The sequence below is a fragment of the Microcebus murinus genome, chromosome 4 (assembly GCF_040939455.1).
Source record: "Microcebus murinus isolate Inina chromosome 4, M.murinus_Inina_mat1.0, whole genome shotgun sequence".
In the NCBI taxonomy this organism is placed as follows: Eukaryota; Metazoa; Chordata; class Mammalia; order Primates; family Cheirogaleidae; genus Microcebus; species Microcebus murinus.
The window spans coordinates 16945278-16953956 of NC_134107.1; positions in this window are offsets into that span (position 1 = coordinate 16945278).

Consider the following 8679-nt stretch of genomic DNA (forward strand, 5'->3'; position numbering starts at 1 on the left):
TCCCCTCTTCTCCCCCAACCCCCATCCCCTCCGCCTCCCTGCAGCCCGCGAGGTCAGGGCGCTCCCGGCGCCCCCTCCCCTGGCCTCTCGCCCCCCTACCCCCGCTCCAGGACGCCCCTCTCCTCGCTCTGTCCATCACGCACCCCAAAGGGCTGCAGGTGAAGGCAGATCCAATTCCCGCCAAATGCCGCCCCAAGGTGGGGCTGGCAGAAACCCTGTTCCCAGATGCCCCTTGTGCTGGACTTGGAGACCTTGGAAGATGCAAAGGGTGCAATTTCCTGCCAGTCTCCAACCCCTCCTTGGCCAGAAGTACTTATCCAACGGGGACTCCATGCAGCCTTTTAGCCTCACCCAAGGCGACGGGAGAGCGCTCCCCAACATCGGTGCCCCCAGGGCTGGGCAGGAAAAGGGCAGCTTGAAAAAGAAGATCTGGGGCTCTTCGGAGGAGCTAATTCCCTGAGTGCCGCAGGGCAGGCCTGACCTGATGAGGAATGTGCAGCATCTGGAGCTCTGCTCAGTCAAAAACATCCCCTCAGACCAGCCCTGCCCGGCCTGGGCAAGCTTGCTGTGTGCCCACAAGGGGCTCTAAGTTGGGGGAGCCCAGCGGGGCATGGAGGAAGGAGGCGGTGGCAAGAATTAGGGCAATGGATCAGTCGTGGGAGTAGGGAGCCTAGGTTCTAGTCCCAGCTCTGCCCATAACATGCTTGGGGAGGTCATGTCTGCTCTCTGGGCCTTAGTCTCCTCATTTGCAAAAGATTGGTCTAGAGCAGTACTGTCCTTATAGAAGTTTCAGCATGAAGACGGAAATGTTGTATACCTGCATTATCCAATATAGTAGTCACTAGCCACATGTGGCTATGGAGCTCTTGAAGTGTGGCCACAGCAACTGAGGATCTGGCTTTTTAATTTTACTTAATTTTAATTACTTTTATATAGCCACACGTGACTAGTGGCTAACGGTATTGAACAGTGCAGGTCTAGGCTCCTTGTGGACCTGTGATGAATAACATTCTGTGATTCTAGTTGGGGGAAAAAAGTCCTTTCTTTTCATCTTCAGGTACGAAATTCTCCAGATCCAAATCGCAAGTCATCAAGGGCATCAGTACCCAGGAAATGAGGTTCAAATTCCTGTCACCTTCGCAAGGAACCCTTTCCTTATGGATGTCAAACACTTTTCTGAAAAGGGAGCCAAGATACACATACCCACTACACAACAAAAGATTGTGACCAAAAGGTAATTTGCAGGTTTGCTCAACCTTGTTGTTTTTTTCAAGGATAGAAACCACGATGTTGATTGGGGGGTTGGGAGTGTGTCACTTGCCCTAGGGCACATGGCAGGTTGATATATTCTCTCAGGAGTTACTGTGCACCCATAAGCTTAGTATATCTCTTTGGGGCTCTTATGTAGGCACACACATAACACATCCATCGTTAATTCCATTCAATAAATGTGCTTCTCTGACCCAGGCCAAGTGGGAGCTAGGACTGAAATCATCTACTGCAGCTAATACCAACAATGGCCAGCTTCATGGAAAGGCAATTAGGACCTCTAACCAGCAAGTGAGACCCCAGAGCTTCTAGGTGTGCTAGGGTTACAAGAAGATGGGCAGGCCACAGCCCACTCCCTGAATCAGTGTGGTTGAGATATTCCCTTGTGGCATTCCCACCATGAGAAGACCAAGCTGAGGGGTGGAACAAGAGTCACTCTGAGTTCATCCTTGGACTGACCAGGAAACAGAACTAGCTGGGACTTCTGGAGGATGAGGAGGGCAGAGAGTCTAGGATTCTGTGCTGGACTAGTTACAGGCTAGAACTGCTGCATACAGGACCCTACGCTAGCAGAGAGATAGCCACTATGAGGAGCTGGTAGAGGAGATGGTTGCCCCAGCCTGAGCTTGTACAGTATTGGGCAGTCCTACTTCTGGAGGGCCTCTGCCTGGGCAATGTGCTGGGGTTGAGGGGGACACAGAGCTGCCTGGGAAATGGCTTCTGTCTTTAATACTTCATTACTACCAGGTGAAATTGCTAGGTGACTTTCTGGTGAGAGTTAGGTAAGGCGTTCAGAAAAGGGAAGAATTGCTCCCAAAGAGGAATAGAACCCAAGAAGCCTCCCTGGAAGAAGCAGCACCTGAGATTTGAAGAACAGAAAAGATTTAGACGCAAGAGATGGGAGGAAGGAGGACAAGAACATGCCAAGAAGACTGACCAATACAAAGGCTGAAAGGTGGAGAAATGGTGGGATGTGTTCAGTATTGGTTGGAAATTCATCAGAAACCTAGGATGTACGAAGAGGAAGAGAAAGAATGGAGAGGCAGATTGGAAAAGATCGTGGGGGTCCTGAACACATCCCTCTAACCTCTACTCACCTCCAAAGACATCATTTTCCTTGAAGATGCTCTTGCCCCTTTCCTCACCAAGAGGCACCTCACACCTATTCACCCACCTGACCCAGTGCCTTCACCCTCAGCTCCCTGCTGCATCTGCCTTAGTCTTTGGGCGCCCAGTCTGTGTTCCACAAACATCCTTCCCAGGGAGAGTGGGCTCCAGCTCTCCATCAGAGGATGGGCTCTCATTGGTGCTTCTCAACTCAGTCACCTGTCTCTGCTTCCTTCTTTACTCACCACCTTCCAAAGCCCCACTTAGCTCCATCCTTTCTCAGGAGAGAGTAAAAAAAAAAAAAAGGAAACCAGCCAACTGGGTGGTTCCTGCCTGCAATCCTAGCACAGTGGGAGGCTGAGGCAGGTGGATCATTTGAGCTCAGGAGTTCAAGACCAGCCTGAGCCAGAGCGAGACCCCTTCTCTATCAAAAAAAAAAAAATTAGTCAGGCACAGTGGTGCATGCCTGTAGTCCCAGCTACTCAGGAGGCTGAGGCAGAAGGATTGCTTGAGCCCAGGAGTTTGAGGTTGCTGTGAGCTAGGCTGATGCCATGGCACTCTAGCTGGGGCAACAGAGTGACACTCTGTCTCAAAAAAAAGGAAACCAGAGGCCAGGTATGGTGGCTCACACCTGTAATCCTAGCACTCTGGGAGGCTAAGGCAAGAGGATTGCTTTCACTCAGGAGTTCAAGACCAGCCTGAGCTAGAGTGAGACCCCCATCTCTACTAAAATAATAAAAAAAATTATTAGCTAGGCACGGTGGCATGTGCCTGTAGTCCCAGCTACTTAAAAGGCTGAGACAGGAGGATCTCTTAAGCTCATGAGTTTGAAGTTGCTGTGAGCTACAATGACACCACTGCACTGTAGCACGGGCAGCAAGAGTGAGAGAGTCTCTGTCTAGAAGAGAAGAGAAAGAAAAGAAAAAAGGGGAGGCCAGGAACAGCCAGACATGGTCCAACCTGTTACAGGAGTATGAAAAATGCAGCCAGGAGCTACTTGGCTTTTAGCCACTCTACTCCACCTCCACGTTCTTCCCTCCTCCTATGGGAGTTTTCAGCATGCCCCTGGGCTCTCCAATAACTTCCCTTCCCCACCGCCCCCACAGCAACCCAGGGCCATTCTGGAGTTGCCACCTTTGCCTTCCTCTCTAATCTCCATGGTCCTACAGATATGGGTCCCTCCATCCCTGTTCGGGCCCATGCATATAATTCTGTAAATGTGAGACAGGGAGATTATCTGCCCCAGTCACCTGCCTCTTGGAAGGACTGAATCTGAAAGTTTGGAGAAAGAGTTGCCTCCCTGCTTAAACATCGGTGGGGGTGACTTGCTTGCTGATAACATGGCTCCTAACTCACTGAGCTGATGGAGTCTTTTTCGTGGAGCCTCTTCCATTTTCCCTTCCTACACAATAAGGACCGCCCTGCTTCTCTCAAACACTTATGTGTCTGAGCACTGCCTGTCTGGATGGCTCTGATATCATTGCTGGGGAAACATTGCTGGCCCCAAGGTGCTCACAGTTGAGGAGTGAGCAGACACATAAAGAAAAAGTCTCACTGTAGCAGGTGCCCCCATAGATGTAAGAATCTTCTTTCTGAGGCAAACCCCTTTCCCTGAGGTCTTGATCCTATGCTTGCTTCATTAATTGCCCCATTTATTGCATCTCCAATCCCTGTCCATGAGCCTCAGGTGAGGGTCAGCTAACTACAGCCCAGGGGCCAAATCCTTTCTCTGCCTGTGTTTTGGTAAATAAAGTTCGTGGGAACACAGCCATGCTCACTTGTTTACACGTTGTCTGTGGCTGCATTGTACAGTCACTAGAACGGTGGAGTTCAGCAGTTGCAGCAAAAACCACATGGCCAGCAAAAGCCTAGAATGTTGATTGTCTGGCTCTTTACAACAAAAATTTGCCAACACTTAATTTGTGGGCTGTTTTGGACCTTGTCAATCTCAGAAAGATGTAATAGAACTCAAGAGAGGCAATTGAAATTAGTCTGAAATGGGAGTGGAAGGGCACAGTCCAGACTTTTCACCTTAGCCTATACATATGCTCAAGTCTTCACCCAACCTGTCGTGAAACATCTTGCCCTGCTAGCACCTCTCCTTCCTGTCCCATTCACTCTGAAACCCATGCAGTCCAGCTTCTGTCCCCAATTTCTGCTGGAATGGTTACAACTGGGATGCCAATGACCTCCCCATTACTGGTTCAACATTCTCTTTTCAGTTCATTTGCCACTGACTGATTATATCTGTTTTGAAATGCCCATGGTTTCTGGGAGATTAGTGTCTCCTGGATTGCCTCCTACCTCTCCAACTATTCCTTCTCAGCTCCCTTCCCGTGAGTCCTCTTCCCTCTCTTGCTGCTTAAATATATAGATTCTGCAAGGATTTGTCCTCGGCCTTCTTCCTCATCTATGCTCTCTCACCAGACAAAATCATCTACATGATCTGATTTCGACCGTCACTTCTATATCGATGGCTTCCCAATATATAACTTCTGAACTGAAGGCCCAGAATTCTAATGAAAGGCTGTGATTCCTCAAGATGTATGTCTTACCAGGCACAAAAGCTGAGTATGTCCAACATGAAACACATGTCTTCCTACACCTCTGCCCTCACCTAATCACCTTTGTTTCTTCTTCCATCTGCTCCTGAATTGTTGCTATTCCCAAAAGATCTGCCCTTGACTCTTCTCTCTTTGGGAGCAGTTTCAGCCATTCTTACAGTTTCAACAATTACCTGTACATGAATCACTGCCAAATCTGTATCTCTAGATGCATTCCCAGCTGCCTCCCTACATTCCCAAAGAGATGTGTGAGGTGGACAGCTGGTGCTTTTGCCTGCCCAGATTCTACCTTGCTTCTGGTAACTACTCCTTAGTTTTCCTTTGGAGAGATACCTATTTTCTACTCTCGATCTACATGGTTCACAGGAGACTGACCTCATTTGCCTCTGCAGGGCCAGTCACACAACCCAGATGTATTAATTGTCTTACTGTGTATCAAATTAGTCTAAAATGTAGTGCCTTCATGCAACACACACTTACTTTCTCACAGTTTGTGTGGGTTGGGAATATGGATAGGGCTTAGCTGGGCCCTCTGATTGTGATCTCTCATGAGGCTGCAAAGTGTCATCCAGGGTTGGGGTCTATTCTGAAGGTTCAAAGGGGGAAGGGTCTGCTTCCAAGTTCACTTTCATAGTTGTTGGCCAGGTTCAGTTCCTCAAAGGCTGCTGGACTGAGGGCCTCAGTTCTTTGGTGGCTGTTGGCTGGAGGCTGCCTTCAGTTCCTTGTCGTGTGGGTCTCTCCAACATGAAAGCTTGTATCATCAAATCTGGCAAGAGAGAGTCTCCCAGCAAGGTAGAAGTCACAGTCTTTTGTAACCTAAATCACAGAAGCGACAGCACCTCCACAATGCATATTCTGTTGGTTAGAATGAGCTACTCAAGAGGAGGGGATTACACAAAGGCATGAACACTAGGAAGCAGGATCGCTAGGAGGCCATCTTAGAGGTTGTCAACCACACCACACCAGCCAATTAAGTCATAATAATTGATTGAAGGATCGGTATCCAATCAGAGTTGACCACAATTAGGCTTGAGATGTTTGCTGGAGTCTTTGGGAAAGTGGCATTGCCGGGGCTGTTATGCTGGTCAGAGAAGGTGAGCTTGAAACTGCTGGTGGCCATAACAGCTGCCACAAGGGTGAGAATATGCTTAAAATGACAACATAATAGAGAAAAGCAGAGTTGAGAGATGGAGGAGATAGATGTCTGATAACGTCATTTGAAAAACTGATAGAGCCATACCTGTCGCTAAACCCCTTGAGGAAACTAAGACACCCCCTCTTTTCCTTACATCACTCAGTTGGCTTCTATCACCCATAACCAGAGTCTTGACTGACATAATGTCTCAGAGATGCCTTGGATTCAGTTTGCCCAAACCCACTTTGATTTTCTTACCTTCACCTTCCCCACAAACCTGCTTCTCTTCTTAGGTTCTATTTCACAGTTAAAAGCATAACACGGTTGTTTAGGCTGAAAACTATCCTAAAGTCACCTTTACCCTCCCTGATCTGCTGTGCAAATTGGAACAGCCCATGCAACATGAGTTCTTATAGAACTGTAGGAGAGACCTCCTGTTTGCAAAGCTAGGATAGGTGCTGAGGTGAGCCAATGAAACACAATCCTAAATACAAGTAAACAAGTTACTCTAAGGCCATTAGAATCTTCCAGAATTTCTAGATGTAAGTCACATGGTTTAGAGGATGAGAGTAGTGTATCTGATTCCCATATCAGAACACACCATAGACTAAAATGAAATTCTGATAAACTGTCTGGTGAGCTTGCAGTTCAGAAGACTACCTGGGGTTGGATTTGTGAAGCTATCCTGTCTGTACGCAGATAAAAAGAAATTGCATAGTTTGAAAGTCAGGCCAGGCATGGTGGCTCACGCCTGTAATCCTAGGACTCTGGGAGGCCAAGGTGGGAGGATTGCTTGAGGTCAGGAGTTCAAGACTAGCCTGAGCAAGAGCAAGACCCCATCTCTACAAAAAATAGAAAACAATTAGCTGGGTGTAGGGGTGCATGCCTTTAGTCCCAGCTATTTGGGAGGCTGAGGCAGGAGAATGGCTTGAGCCCAAGAGTTTAAGATTGCAGTGAGTTATGATGCACTGCACTCCAGCCTGAGTGACAGAGTGACTCTGTGTGGAAAAAAAAAAAAGAAAATGATACATATTAATAATTTCCTTTTTTTTTTTTTGAGACAGATTCTCACTGTATTATCCCAGCTAGAGTACAGTGGTGTTATCATAGCTCACAGCAACCTCAAACTCCCAGGCTTAAGCCATCCTCCTGCCTCAGCCTCCTGAGTAGCTGGGACTACAAGCATGTGCCACCATGCCTGGTTAATTTTTTCTATTTTTTGTAGAGACAGAGTCTCCATGTGTTGTCCAGCGTGGTCTCAAAATCTTGGCCTCAAGCAATCCTCCTGCCTCAGCCTCCCAAAGTGCTAGAATTATGAGTGTGAGTCACTATACCTGGCCCAATCATAATTTCTTTTACATCCTTCGGGTTGTAATCATAATTCTAATCTCTACCTTTTGTTCTCTCTACCACCTTCAGCCGAATTGCTCTAAATCCTATATATTCTGCCTACCTCTCAGATAAGCCCTCTTCCCTCCATTTCCTGCCAGCTTAGTAGCCATCCTGGGGCTTTGTATCATCCTCTAAACAACTCTCCTTTCACCCCTACCCCAAAAGAGTGTGAATCTGCAACACAACCTCAGATCGTTAGTCTGCTCTGAGTTGTGATGGCTCTCTAGTCCTAGACAATGCTTCCTAACCATTATTGGGTCATGGAAACTCTTTTAAAAAACTGATGAAAACAATGGGTAACTCTTTCTAGAAAAATCTGTATTTCGTATTATAGTATACATTCCAAGGGGATCATGAACCCTCTGGAGTTCATTCACATACCACTCCCTCAACCCACCTTCTCATCTCCCTCTAGGTTAGAACTTCCTCAAGAGAATGCATTCCATACTTTTTTATTGGTAACACTCGCTCTGTCACCCAAGCTAGAGTGCAGTGGTGCAATCGTAGCTCACTGCAGCCTTGAACTCCTGGGCTCAATCAACTCCACCCCACTCCCACCCCCATCATTCTCCTGAGTAGCTGGGACTACAGGTGTGAGCCACTTCGCCTGGCTCATTCCAAACTTCTTAGCATAGCATTCAAGGTTTTCCAAACTTACTCTGTCTTGCCCTTCTAGATGCACCTTCTACTTTGTGCTGTTACGCTTATTTTATGTCTGATTCCTCACTAGACTGAGAGCAGAGATTGTGCCCTTTCATTTTTTTCTTGCTATCTTTTCCCAGATAGAATGAAAGTTTCTTGGGAGCAGCAATCAGAATGCCTAGCTTAAAAAAAAAAAAAAAAAAACAGAATGCCTAGCTTAGTGTAAGATAAATTGTTGGTTGACTGCTAGATTTACTAATTTTCAGCAGCGAAAAGGTTGTAGAGTCATGGACCTAACTGATATGACTACAACGTTTTATGTTCCAGATATATTTGGGGAGAGTTTTGATTTCAAACTTTTCAGTGTTAGTGGTCCCCATAGGTATGAGGACTTCTGAGACCTCGTGCCATGGTTTTAGTTTAGAAAATATAGGCGCCGCTGATGAACTTATCACATTTGCTAGTTTTTGGTGCCAAGAATTCTTTTTCAGTAGTTGGGGCCCTTTGGGATCCTGGAGAAACTTAAAGAACTGGTCTGGTTAGTGGATTCTTAAGAGAGTTTTTTGATTT